This window comes from Gavia stellata, unplaced genomic scaffold (genome assembly GCF_030936135.1).
Source record: "Gavia stellata isolate bGavSte3 unplaced genomic scaffold, bGavSte3.hap2 HAP2_SCAFFOLD_549, whole genome shotgun sequence".
NCBI lineage: Eukaryota > Metazoa > Chordata > Aves > Gaviiformes > Gaviidae > Gavia > Gavia stellata.
This window is the reverse complement of record NW_026776668.1, coordinates 26,066-39,473: the sequence shown is the minus strand read 5'-3', so window position 1 is coordinate 39,473 and position 13,408 is coordinate 26,066. Positions and strand designations below refer to the sequence as shown.

The following is a 13,408-nucleotide window of genomic DNA, read 5'->3' as shown; positions in this document are numbered from 1 at the left end:
TATGGGAACTAAGTTTGTGCAATATTGAAGAAACAAACAGTTTTGTTCCTTTTGCGTTTTCAAGACGGGAGCAGCAACGATTCGCCTCAACGCCAGAGGCAGAAATCTCTGTGTAAGGGTACATGCAGCTACGCCGTGTCACTGATGACGTCTGTTGCCCAGACAGTTTTCACTTTGACTATGAGTTGCACCGAAAAATGGGCATCTCCTCTCACTACGCTTGATTTGTTTTTTTTCCCCCAGTAGTTGTTTGAACCTTGTAAAATAATTTTTTAGTAGAAAAGTCAGAGGGGATAGCAACACGCCTATTTTTGAGCAGCCCTTTGTAACATATCAAAAACAAGCTAGAAATTATATGGAGGCCATTTTTTGTTGAAATGATCCTTTATGAAAGGCCCTTTACACAGTGGTTACTTTGTTTGATCAGTGTCTAGTATTTCTAATGAGATTAAACAGGTCTTCTTTATTTTTTTCTCTCCCTCCTCTTCCAGAAGCGGCTTCTGCTAACTCAGGACAAGGTGACTGCTCAGTAAATATGGCAACAATCTCTCCGTTGGCTTCTCCAGCCAACCTTCTCCAGCAGACCGAGGACCAAATTCCCCCAAACTTTGAAGGACCCTTTGTGAATTTGCTGCCTCCTCTGCTTCAGGAAGATTATTTGCTGAGCCTTGGGGATGAAGAAGGCATCAGTGACCTCTTTGATGCTTACGATTTAGAGAAGCTTCCTTCATTGGTGGATGAATTTCTAACAGCTGATTGTCTTAAACGCTGTCCGTATCTAAATCGTGGTTTTAACGGAATGAACAAACCTGCCATCATTCCGAGTTGTCCCCTACTTACTGTCAAATAGCATTATTAAATAAACTAGGCTCTCGAACAGTGCTGATCTTTTAATTAAGTACTCCCTGAAATACTATAAAGAACAAGGGAAGGCTTTTACAGCAAGGCCTTCTCCTTGCCCCTGAGCTCCAGTGCCTTGTGAGTCAGCAAGCGCAAGCAGGCGACCGTAAATGTTTTGTCTTCACACTCCCCCAGTCTCTGCTTCCCCTGACAAGGGGGCTTACGGAGGAGGGCTCAATGAACTGGTTTAGTCCTAAATAACAATTTTATAATAGTATTTCAGGCCGTGCCTTCTGCAGAGAATGCATGTCTTTTGAGTGTCACAACATGGATTGTACCTGCAGTGAACGTAAAGATGAAGTAATGCAAAAGCGTGAAATGGGATTCTTCAGCTCCTTGTGGGAATGTTTAAATTGCTGTCATAATGCTCATTTTGAGCTCTGTATATGTCTCATTCTGAGGTCAAATACTTATGTCCTTAAAAGCTTTTAATGAAAAAATACACTGTAAATGTAGTGTATATTGCAGCTATTGAAAAGTATAAAGTTCTGCCACTGCTCGTAGTAATCACAGATTTTTAAAAATGCTTGTGTGTGTGCGTGAAAGTAGATTTTGTTGGTTGTTTCTTTAAACTGGAACGAAGATGCACAGTTCAATTTTACTGCCCCCAGTGTGCATTAGAACCGGTACATAAATTTTTGTGGTACTAAGTGGGGCTTTGTGTTAAGTGCCTACTAGAGATGCACTGTGGGTTTTTCCCTCTATGGAAAACACTTATGCCAAGCTTTGTTTGTTCAATAGATCATATTTATCTCAGTGGGTTAGCTTCCTCTGCTTACAGCTTTTTCTAATTCTCTTCGCCAGCAAAATGGAACTAATTTTTTTCCAAAGTATCTAACTGCAAGTACCACATCAACTGAATTGCATTTATTTTTTGAAGATCTTTGGGAGTATAGTATAGTACCAATATTTATTTTTTGAACGTGAGAGGAATTCTAAGAAGTCTTAAATAATTTTTTTTTTTGCGTGTAAAATACGTTGCCGTGTTCTGGGCTAAATTAATGTAATGTTGATTAGATGATGCCCATATAATCCTTTTGTTTCCATTACTGTTCTGCTTGTCTGACACACTCAGAAAATTAGTACTATTTGTACTGTAGTAGAATATTGTGTATGCAGGTTTTCTGGTACCATTGAGTTGCTGCTATGAAAGCTCACACATGAAAAGGCAAGCAGTCCCAGTACTAATAAGAAAACTGTATGACTGTGTGAGTTTTGGAATGTAACAAATGTATGAAGGGCAACACATAAAGAACTGTAAAACAGTGTTAAGTGTGTGTTTGTATGTACAAATGTGGGCATAGATCATTCAGCAGTGGTATTTAAGTTGACGTATGTTCTCAACTCACACTTTAGTTACCTAGCAGTTTTGTACAATAGAATTAATTTGTAAACACTGCCAGAATATTTTCTAGCTGGTTTGTAATTTTTTAAGAGTTTTTTTAGATGTGGATGTGTAAATAAAATTGCAGTATTTAAAGTTTTTGTCTTGTGGAAGAGGAAAGTTAAAAGCTGTGTGAGCATGAAGATTTGCGAGACAAAGGGGCACTTCTGCGGGGGAAGAGAAAACAAAGACTTAACGCAGACCATCTTTTTTTTGTACAAATTAAACAGTTGCCCCAATGTGCGGGGGCAAAATACTAATCTAATTTAGCTTTGCTTTGTATGCCAGTTTAAAAAAAACCCTCTGTAAAATACTGTAAAAAAAAAAACAACAACCAAAAAAAGCTTTTATGGTGAGTTTTGTAACTAGATTTATTAAAGGATGACCTGTTCTCTAGCTGTGATCTCACCACTTCAAGTGGATGTAATTTGAATAAATTTTGTATGGTAATGAATCAATAAAAAGGATTTTTTAAACAGTTTAGATTTGTATACAGCTCTTTCTTCTTACTCTTGGTGCCTATCATGCTGCTTCTTGGAACCCAGCTGGTACTATTTTCATTATCAGTGCTCACACTCCTTTGACACCAGGTATGTTTCAATCCCTTTTTTTTATTATGCTAACAAGAAGTTCAGCATTTTTTTTAAGCCAGAGTGAAACAAGAATAAAAGACACATGTAAAGAGACACAGTAGGAGATCCAGAGGTTGGGATAACACGGGTTTATTTTTATTTATCCCCCCACATGAATTATGAACAGACTTCTTGCAAACTTCATAGAAATTGGGTTATTCTAGGATTAAATGACATGAAAGCGATTGTTGAGGAACTCTTTAACCTTCCTACTGATAATTCTCCAGAAGTCTCCTAATAGGAGTCTTGAAAAGAACGAGTTCTGGTTACCTGAGTCATCTCCAGCAGTCTCTTGCACCAGACATGCATTTACAAACTTGTACTCCCTTTCTGGTCTTGGTGCTGCCACCATTCTAGATGCATGGCCATCAACTAGTAAAAGAAAAAAAAAAACTATCAGGATAATAAAATCACAGTAATATGGTTGTTTGCTTAAATGTTACGCTTCTGAGCAAGTTGTATCTGTCTTGCATCTTCTACGCACACAAGGAGAAGGCTACTACTTCATCCCTTTATGCACTTGTCCCTACTCTGACTTCTGCACCCAGCAGTACCGAAAGGAAGGTTAGAGAAGATCCTCTGTTCTTCTACATTTCCAATAAAGAGTAACGGAGGGCTAGAGGACTGTGCTCTCCCTTTGAAGCAGAGACAGCAATAAATGTCCTCTTTCTGTCCTGGCTGTCATAGCTCCCTGGCCTGTTTGCAGTTTCTCTGTTCCACAGCTGCCATAAGCACTTTTTTATTCGCCCTTAGAATCTGCTACTGATTGCCACTTCTCCTGTCGTTTTCTCTCTGCTTTCTGTAGCTGCTTTGTAAACTTGGGATGTGCTGAGTTGCAGGAGGAAAAAACCAGCCCGTTCAACTACTTAGTTCTGCTCCCCTGAGCTAGCGCAGTGTACCTCAACATTATTCAGCGTACAAATATTACTTTCAGGGAGGCTTTATTGGGGCCCGTATGCGCTGCATTCCTTGGCTGCCAGCAGATGGAAAGGAATTCTGAGAAATCGGGCAAAACTGGCCTGAATGATAGGCAGCTACATGCTCCTTTACACACAGGAGAGGAGTTTAAAAAAAAAAAAAAAGGGGGGGGGGGGGCGGTGTTCCTGCCCTTGAACCTACAGTGAGAACTTGTCCACCTACAAATGAGACACCATCACTTTCTATTCTTTTTTGACTTATACCTGAAAGAGTCAGTTACACCACTGTCTTGATGCAGACATGGACATTTTTGTTGTAGAAAGAAAGTACAAAAGATATGTAAGGTACTTTTTCTGGCATGAGACATTGCTACATGTTTAGAAGCACCAAATTTAGCAGTATACGCTGATTTTTTCCTGTGTGTAACACAGTTAATGCACCATGCCATTGGTGTTCCTGGAGCCAACAATTCTCAAGGTTAAGTGAACCAAGAGCAGCTATAGCAAAGTCATGGAGTGGTAGTAACTAAAGCATAAACAAATAGAATTCATCTCCCCATTTTCCTTTCCTTGCTGAGGCAAAAGCTGCCTGGATATTACTCTACAGCTGAGCAAAGATCAACAGAATGCTTTGCCTTTGTTACGTTCAGGAGCTTCTTTACCCACTTTTTTCTTTCTAAAACTTGACAGGGAGAAAGTGGCACAGCTAACAGAAAAAAACGGGTTACTCTCAATTCTGAAGGGCGCTGAATGTTGCTGACAAACGACCAGCCAAATTCTCCTAAATTGCAGGAATAGAAGAAGGAATCCAGTTTCTTCTATCTTGGAATCAGGACTCTCCTAAGAGGAATCTTAGGATTCCCCATTTTTTTCCTGCATGCCTTCCCACTTACTTTTCCACCCAGAACTGCATGTTAGTTATCTGAGAAGAAAGTTGTCATGGAAAAATTGGGCCCTCACTTCCCTGGCTGTTTCCCTTCCCTAAGGACAGTGGTTGAGATGCTCTAAAACAACTAAGGATGTTCTCTTCTACTAACCATGAGCTAAAACTGAGGTTTGCATTTTATTTTCCTAGTAGTTTTTGTATTTTCCAACTCCTGCAAAAACCTGGAATGACTTCAAACGGTGTCTCCGAGCCTACCACCCCTCTTCAGCAGGAAGTACGGTATGCCGGCAACTTGGAAAGCATGTATTCTAAAGCTCTTCTTTGGACATTCAAGGAACTGGAGCATGTATATTGCCCGTCTATAGAAGGCCAGTACTGGAACTTGTATTGCCAGCTGCTGTCTCTTCAAGAGCAGTTTTCCCAGGTGGGTACAGAGAAGCTTTCTTCCTGCGGTCGAGAGATGGTAGGGAATCATCTGCTTCCCTTGCTACCTGCTGCACTACCAGCAGTCTGTGTGCAGCTTGATGTATTACGAATATGCTACAAAGCAATTCAGATTTGTGAGCTTCAAAAGCACTTAAAGGGTGTCTTCCATGTTGTGGCCACATCCTAGGACTGAACAGGACTGTGCTGGCACAAGGGCTGCTTGACATTATGAATTCTTGGCAGCGGGACAAAGTAAGGACTCCGCCGGATCATGCTGAAACTGATCAGCACGGCCTGTTTATGTCACTAGGTATGGGACTCACAGGTTATTCCTGCCTGGGAGCTGCTCTTGGAGCTCACTGCCTCCCCTTCACGAGTGGTGTTTTGTCAGTCTGGGCCATCGGGAGATTTTTGGATACGTCTAGCAGGCTATCTGTGCTTTGCTTTTTTGAGTCAACCATAAAACAGCACTGATGTCAGCCCAGTTTTGTTTAACCAGAGCGGTAACACTTGGCTAGTCGAGATAACTGTGAGGTAGTGCAGTGCCGTGCTCCCAGAACAGAGAAGTTGAATTCAAGGACTGCATATGAAATACCTAGAAAACTGAAAAGAAGAAGGAAGGGACTCGCTAACCTTATCAGGAAGCAGTTATAATACTGATTGTCGTTACTGACATACCAAGGACTACTTACCCCGTACTATGAAGGAGGCTGTCTAGAGCAGATCAATGCGGCTACTGATTTTAAGATGTTTTCCTCCATTTTCTTCTGGGCTAAAAATGCTGCAAAAATAATGAATTACACATCACTCAGTCCCACTGAGAGTACCTCTGGAAAGTACTTGTGTGCTTAAACAAAGACCAGTCACAAAGGCAAATGTATCTTAAGCTGTAAGGATGACTCTATCATGAGGCCAGGGTGATATTAATAGTGCTCAGTCCTGCCTAGAATGATTTGTTCTTAAAGATTGATTTAAATTAAGTGCTTGTTACTTTCTGTCCCAGTTTTTCCTCTTCAAATCTCTGTTACTTTGTTCTCATTGTTATCCCTTTTTTGCCTGTGAACATTGTCAGGTCAGTGTGACATAAAGTGAGACCCAGTTTTTAAGAAAAAGGAGAGGGAGGGGAAGCGATATCACAGGTAGAAGTTGCCAAGTTTTACCTGCTGGCACACCGATAGGCCTAGCATGGAATACGCTCAGGGCGTTCATTCGCTCTTCCTCCAGTTCGAGGGAGACCATCATCTGCTATCTGGAGAATAGAATCATGATTCCAAAGGCTCCTTCTAAAGAGAGAAACTTCATGTTTGAAACACAATTACAAGAAATGGTGATTTTTACACCCCAAAGCAGGCTACCCCAAAATAAAATAAATATGTTAAAGAGGCAGTATCAATAATCTTTTTAGGTTAACTGTGTATATAAAAAAAAAGCAATAGCATTATGCTTGCCCTCTAGAACACGCTGATCAAGAAGGAAGCAGTACCTTTAACAATCTGTCTGCTCAGAGCCCTGGCTTTACCCATCCACAGCCAGACTCATGGCTTCCAAAACATTAATCAGAAAAGTTGCTACTAGCCCTATATTGGCGGGAAACAATGCCAGAAACTTTAGCCATCTAATATTAAATCCTTGGACCAACATCTTCCAGACTGACTGAACAGAAAAGCTGCTACCAGCATTGTATTTTGAGGAAATGAGCGATTAAAAAGAAAAGGGCTGTGGGCATGGCAGGCATCAATAGCTCGTCATTACGCGGAAACTTCCGAATCCAAGTGCTTTAACTGGCTTTTACTGCCGGACCTAGTTTTCACTCAAAACGGAGGTGAGTCTCCAAGGATGCGGAGAAACGAAGCGCGGAGGACGCGTGGCCTTGGCGCTCGGCAGATGCCCCGGCGCCGGTGATCTGCGCTGCAAACCCAGCCACGGCGCAGCGCCGGAGGACACCCCATGGCAGCGCCGGAGGACACCCCCTCTCCAGCTCCACGACTTCCCCTTCCCCCTCGCCACAGCTGACGCTCCCAGCACGGCGGCCCGGCGCCGCGGCCACGGGAGCAGCCGTGAGGGCTCCTACGGCCCTAGCGCCCGCCGCGCCCTCCCCCGCCCCGCTCCGGCCAGGCCTCAGCTCTGCTCTTCCCCCACGTACGGCACTCCACCGGCGAAAGGAGCGGGAGCGCCGGCCCGGCGGACAAACCCCTCGGCGGTCGCGCAGCGGGACGGGCAGGCCCGCGCTGCCGCGCCGCTGCCGCTGCCCACCCCGCCGGGCGGCGCAGCCGCGCTCTCTCTCGCGAGGCTGCGTCCCAGAGCGCGTGCACCGGTTTGGCCGCTGCCGACCGCCGTCGCGGCGCTGCTGCGCGCGCGCGGGGGCTTGAGGCGGGGCGCGGCGGCCGCGATGGCGGAGCCCTGCTGAGGGCGTGCGGGGCCCGGCGGGGTGAGAGCCGGGGCTCGCCGTGGAGGCCTTCTACCCCCTTTTCTCCCGCCCCGCTTCTCCCTCCCCCCTCCTCACTCCTCTCCCCCCCCTCCTCCCCCCTTCTCCCCCCCCTCCCCCCTTCTCCCTCCCCCCCCTCCCCTTTACTCCCTCCCCCCCTCCTCCCCCCTTCTCCCTCCCCCTTCCCCTCCCCCCTCCACCTCGTGGTTCTCTGTCCACCAGTTCTGCTCGTTCCTGCCATGTCTTTTTGTTCTTTTTTTTCCCCAGGATTATTCTCCAAGAGGATTTAGACCTTGCTTCAAAAGGTATGACTTTTCTTTTGGCTGTATTCGTTCTTTTGGGGGCCACGGAAATAAACTAAGCTTCTTTGTTTTGCAGCTGCTCCATTATAGCAGGTATTTTTCTGGAAGAGAGAAAAAACAACAAATCAAAACTTTTTCCTTCCCTGTATTGAGTTGATAACTTTACCTATTTGTACACACTGTTCGTGGTATAAAGTATATAATCATATTTTGATGTAAAAAATCAGAATATTTGCAACAGTATAAAGTAGTGTAAGAGATGTCGCCTCCCCCCCACCCCCCCCAATATTCTTTATTGCTAGACTTTCCACAGCTTCTTATTTTGGTTCATCCTTTGTGGCCTTTTTAGAGATCCTGGGATTTTTGATCTAGAAGAATGCTAAACGCTTCTATATCTTTGTCAGATGCATCCTCTTTGTGACATCATCATATTCCTTCTTAAGTTAAATGTTATAAAAGTTATATGAAGTTTGATTTTGAAGTGTACTTTGCAAGATTGACTGAAGGACTCACACTGGGGAAAATGCACAGGTGTTTAACTTCTTATGTCCTTGAGTAATTCAGTTTGTAAAAAATACTTTGAGGTGTTGCCAGTAGCCTGAGATTTCTGTTCCTGAAATCTGGTTTTAAAGAAATTAAAGCCTTGTTTCTTTTGTTCTTCACTGCCAGTTAGGAAAGTGTTGTGTTTTCCCTGTAAACTCTGTGAAATGCCCCTGTGTGATTTCCTTAGTAAACTGTTGAGACATGTACAAAACCAAGTTTGCAATGCTAAATCAGACATTATTCTGATGAAGAACTACACACAGCCCAGTGTGAGGCGTGTAATTAATGCATAGCTTTTTTTTTTACAGGCTCCTTTAGTAAATAACTTTTTTTTCCTTTCCTGAAAACTGATCTGGATCTTGAGATCTGCTGGGAGCTATAGATGCGTGTTTATTTACTTTCTTGTGGAAAATATAAATAGATTTTAATGATTTTTCTCGTGTATTATATGAGCCAGAGGATAATTAGCTATTTGATGTTAGCTAGGTGTAGTTGTTTAACACCTTGTACCTGAGGACAGGAATTTTTATTTTGCTGTCCTAATGAATGAAGTAATTCAGATGAAAGTCCTGTGGGATCAGGAATTCTAGGAATAGTTTGGTTTCTTTTCTTTTCTATGATTTCTCTGACTATGAAGACATTGAAATACTGTGCACCTGTTTTCCGCACACAAATAAAAGAGCCAGAACAACCTCTGAAGGAGGCGCGTGAATGCTGTGTCTTTCATTCTTCTGTGATGTGAGTGGAAGCGTATCTATCGCATAACATGAACTCATTATTCCACTGTGCTGCCTGACATGGTTAAGAATACTTGTATCTTGGATATGTCACGTCAGAGGAGCTGCAGGGTTTTTGAGTTAGAAGATGGCAAGGTACAGATTATTAAAAAAACCCAAACAACCCTCTCTATGGTTTGTGGCTTTCTCCCTGCCTGTGTTTGAGATCTCGGGGGAAGAGGGCCTCAGGAAATATCTCTGGATAGTTGATTGTTTTTAAGTGCTCACCTTCCCTCATCTATATGATCTATCGCAGGTATATGTAGAAATACATCTGACTTCTTTATGAGAACATATGCAGTAGATACTAGGCCTTGGCTTTGTATTCAAATGCTTGCTAATATCAGTCTTCTCTAATGCTTCTTGAAGATGCCTGCTGCCTGTGAACCAGTGCTTGAAGATATTGATGATACTGTGTCAGCAGAAGATTTGAAGCCACGTGATCGGCAGTTTGTAAGAAAGAATGTTTTTCCAAAAGTGTGAAAATGCAATTCACAAAAAAATACTCAGGCAGACGATGATCCCCCAAGTGACAGGTAAATTCTTCCATCAACCCTATCTTGTTGCTTTGCTCATATCTTGTGTGCACTGTCAGCTTCTAAAAATAAGGTGGAAGTTCTCATTGTCTCATAGTGTAAAATTTGAATACAAGATAAAAATGAGTGAAATAGTGTTTATAAAATGTAGTGATAATGAACAATAAATCCTAAGCAGATTTCTTGTCCTAGACAAACTTTCTCTAGAAATCAGTTATGACTGAGATATTGATTAATGGAGTAATCAGACTGGAAAAATGGTTCCTGTTACTTCAGCTTGTATGTGTAAAACATTCCTGAAAAATTGTCTGCTTCACCTTAATTACCTAAATAGAAGCTGAGCTCTTCAAAATGCAGTCCTGGAGTAGCCTTGTGCCATCTGGAATGAGAAATAAGAATAAAATCCTGAGACTCACGAAAGGCTTGAGGCTGGAAGGGACCTCTGGAGGTCATCTTCTGCAAAGCCCCTGCTGAAGCAGGGCCACCTACAGCCAGGTGGCCAGGACCGTGCCTAGCTAGTTTTTGAATATCTCTAAAGAGGGAGATTCCACCACCTCCTTGGGCAACCTGTGCCAGCGCTCAGTCACCCTCACAGTCAAAAAGTGTTTCGTGATGTTCAGAGGGACCCCTGTGTTTCAGTTTGTGCCCGTTGCCTCCTGGCCTGTCACTGGGCACCGCTGAAAAGAGCCTGTGTCTGTCCTCTTTGGACCCTCCCTTCAGGTATTTAATATCCATTGATGAGCTTCCCCCGAGCCTTTCTCTTGCAGGCTGAACAGTGCCAGCTCTCTCAGCCTCTCCTCTTAGGAGAGATGCTCCAGTCCCTTAACCATCTTCATGGCCCTTTGTTGGACTGTCTCCAGTATGTCCATCTCTCTCTTGTGGGTGTATCCCATCAGGGACTTAGGTATGTCCAGTTTGCTGAAGTATTCCCTGACCTGACCCTCTTCCACCAAGGGTACATCTTCCTTGCTTCAGTCTTTCCACCTGGCTTCTGGAACCTGGGATTTCCAAAGGCTGTACTTGTTGTTTGTACATCCTCCTGCAAGTGACATAGTGAGACTTCTTTTGAACTTACTGTTTTATTTCAGTGGAAATCGTATGCAGTAACTATGGAACGTATCTTTTGTGTTTTTCCTTCTTGTGATTCCCCTAAGAGCAGAATCAACTTTCTGCTGCAGTGGAATTGATCAAAGTATAAATGAACTCAGTTATCGATTCTAGTTTCTACTGCATTTCCGAGATCTGGATTTTGGTTGGTGCCACCCCCTGCTCCCCCTCCCCCCCGCCCTTAATTTTGAGCTGGTGGATGAAATTTCCCTGCATTATAAAGGTGGAAATAAAGTATGTCTGGAATGTGCAGGAAATTCGATTTTGGTTTCTCATTAGTGTTCAAAAGAGATTTTTATAAGCATAACAGTCCACCTTTATGTGAAGCCCCATTCTGCCAGGAGTGTGTGTACAGCCGAACCGGTGGCTTATAGATACTTGACACTAGCACTCCGTTCTCCGAAGTATTCAGGAGAATACTGTATGTTATTTAACAGGCTGTATTTTAGTGTTTTTGACCCAAGAATGCACATTGAATGTACGTTGTTTAGACAGTAGGAATGCTAAATACATTGTACATGTGCAACACGTGTTGCACATGTCTAATGATCATTAATGTGCCATCAACAATTTTTTGTTTCTAGCTAGGGGAAGTAGCTTTAAAAAAAGAAGCGTGGGGGAGGATAAAAAAAGATGTGGGCAGGGCAAAGGATGGTGTTGCAGGATGTCTGTTGTTCTTGTACTGGCATCTTTAGCTCATTGGCACAGTTATCCCAGGAGTTTCAGTGAGAGCTTCTTGCAGAATTTTTTGTTGGTTCTTAAACCATTGTGTGTGCCAGCTCCATGGTGCACATCTGCCATGCTGCTTCTGTAGCCCAGAAAGGTTGGGATATGAGCTTTCAGACGTTAGTGTGGCTGGTGGCAGGCTTAAGTTAAGAATTTATAAAGGTGCCTTGTATGGAGGGAACTCCGGTCAATGGGTGCCATAATATCAAAAGGCTGCAGTTTAGCTCTAACTGTTTGCTGGTGGCCTCATTTCAGTGCAGTCACTTGAAGGTCCCTTGTTAAATGATCATTTTCAGAAAGTGAGTTGTTTGGTTTGTTTTTTTTCAATACAACTGCAGCGTACTGAATCTCTTCTTATCCTACAGCTCTTGTACATTCTCCATTCTAAAACTCTTTTCTTGCCACTTGTGGTGGCTTGACCCTGGCCAACAACTGAGCAGCCACCCAGCCACTTGCTCAGCCCTCCTCTCAGTAGGCTGAGGGAGCTAACTGGAAGAGCAAAAGCGAGAAAACTTGTGGGTTGGGGTAAAGACAGTTTAAGTGAAGGCAAGAGTAAGGAAAAACTTCAAGGGATGCAAAAGCAATTGCTCACCACCTCCCACAAGCAGACTGATGCCCAATCAGTCTCAGAACAATGGTTAGTTTGGGAGGACCAAACCGCCAGTTTTTATTGCTGAGCATGATGTCATCTGGTATGGATTATCCTTTTGGTCAGTTTGGGTCAGCTATTCTGTCCATGTTCCCTCCCAGCCTCTTGTCCATCTCCAGCCTGCTTGTGGTGGGGTGGAGCACGGTGGGCAACAGGAGGTTTTGATGCTGTGCAAGCACTGTTCCACGATAGCTAAAACACAGGTGTGTTGTCAACATTGTTTTAGTCATAAATACAAAACACAGCATCATACAGGTAGCTGTGGAGAAAGTTAACTCTATCCCAGCCAGATCTATTACCCGCTCCACTAAACTCACATAATTATAATGTTTTTCCCTGCCTGTTTTGGAGTCGTTACTGTTTGTGTTGCTTATTTTATAGTTGAAGAATTACAATTAATTGAGTCTGTTCAGTGGCCCTGACGGGGAAGCGTGTTCCTCTTTTAACTTCTTCGTTAATTTTTACTTATCAGCGTTATTCCTGGTGCTCAGAGAATCTGGATTCGTACATGGGGATGTTCTCACAGTCATTCAGATGGTGCATATATGGCTGGACAGCTGGCTGCATATGGATACGAAATGACAGGTAACAATATGGGACAAGTCGCATAATTCAGTTTTTTGGAGTGAACGTTCAGAGCTGTCAAGCTGTTGTTGAATGTTTTTAGTCTTAATTACACTTTTTTAAAATGCCCCTTTGATCTCTTTCTGATTTGAAGGTGAGGAGGTAAAGTGTTTTCCTGGCATTAAGGAGGATGATTACAAGATGAGTGCTTTCAGAATGGTTAGGTTTTCCTGACAGGGCAGCCATCTGATAGATGTCATGCAGTGCCTTTTGTGGGCATTTTGCTTGCTAAACTGAATTGAAAAGTTTCCGTAGGAGTGGAAGGGAAAGATCTTACTTCTTGGGCAGAATCTAGCTGGTTGTCTGATTGTAACTGGTGGAACCCAAGTGCGAGAGAGAGAGAGAGGAAGGAGAAGTGTTGTCACTTAGTGATGAGTGTGTTTGCTGCTGGAGCAGAGGTGAACTACTCCATGTGAATGATCCTTTGTTTTGGGAGGGATGATCAGTATGATGGAGGCGGGATGATCTAGGATTGTATCTTGTACATTTGAAAGGGCTGAAGATGCTATTTTTCGTTTCCTTCCAAATACTTTAAAACACTCCCTGTCATCTTGTTCCACCTCCCCAACCCTAAA

General features: G+C 43.3%; 1 long non-coding RNA gene across 1 annotated transcript; it reads right to left on the bottom strand.

Annotated features, from left to right (window-relative positions):
- Positions 1–2,901: 2,901 nt before the first annotated feature.
- LOC132321195 (uncharacterized) lies at positions 2,902–7,367 on the bottom strand. The gene is made up of 4 exons (XR_009484705.1): positions 7,289–7,367; positions 6,306–6,428; positions 5,838–5,926; positions 2,902–3,288 (listed from the first exon to the last, which is right to left on the bottom strand). It is a non-coding gene; the product is annotated as an uncharacterized LOC132321195 (long non-coding RNA).
- Positions 7,368–13,408: the final 6,041 nt, after the last annotated feature.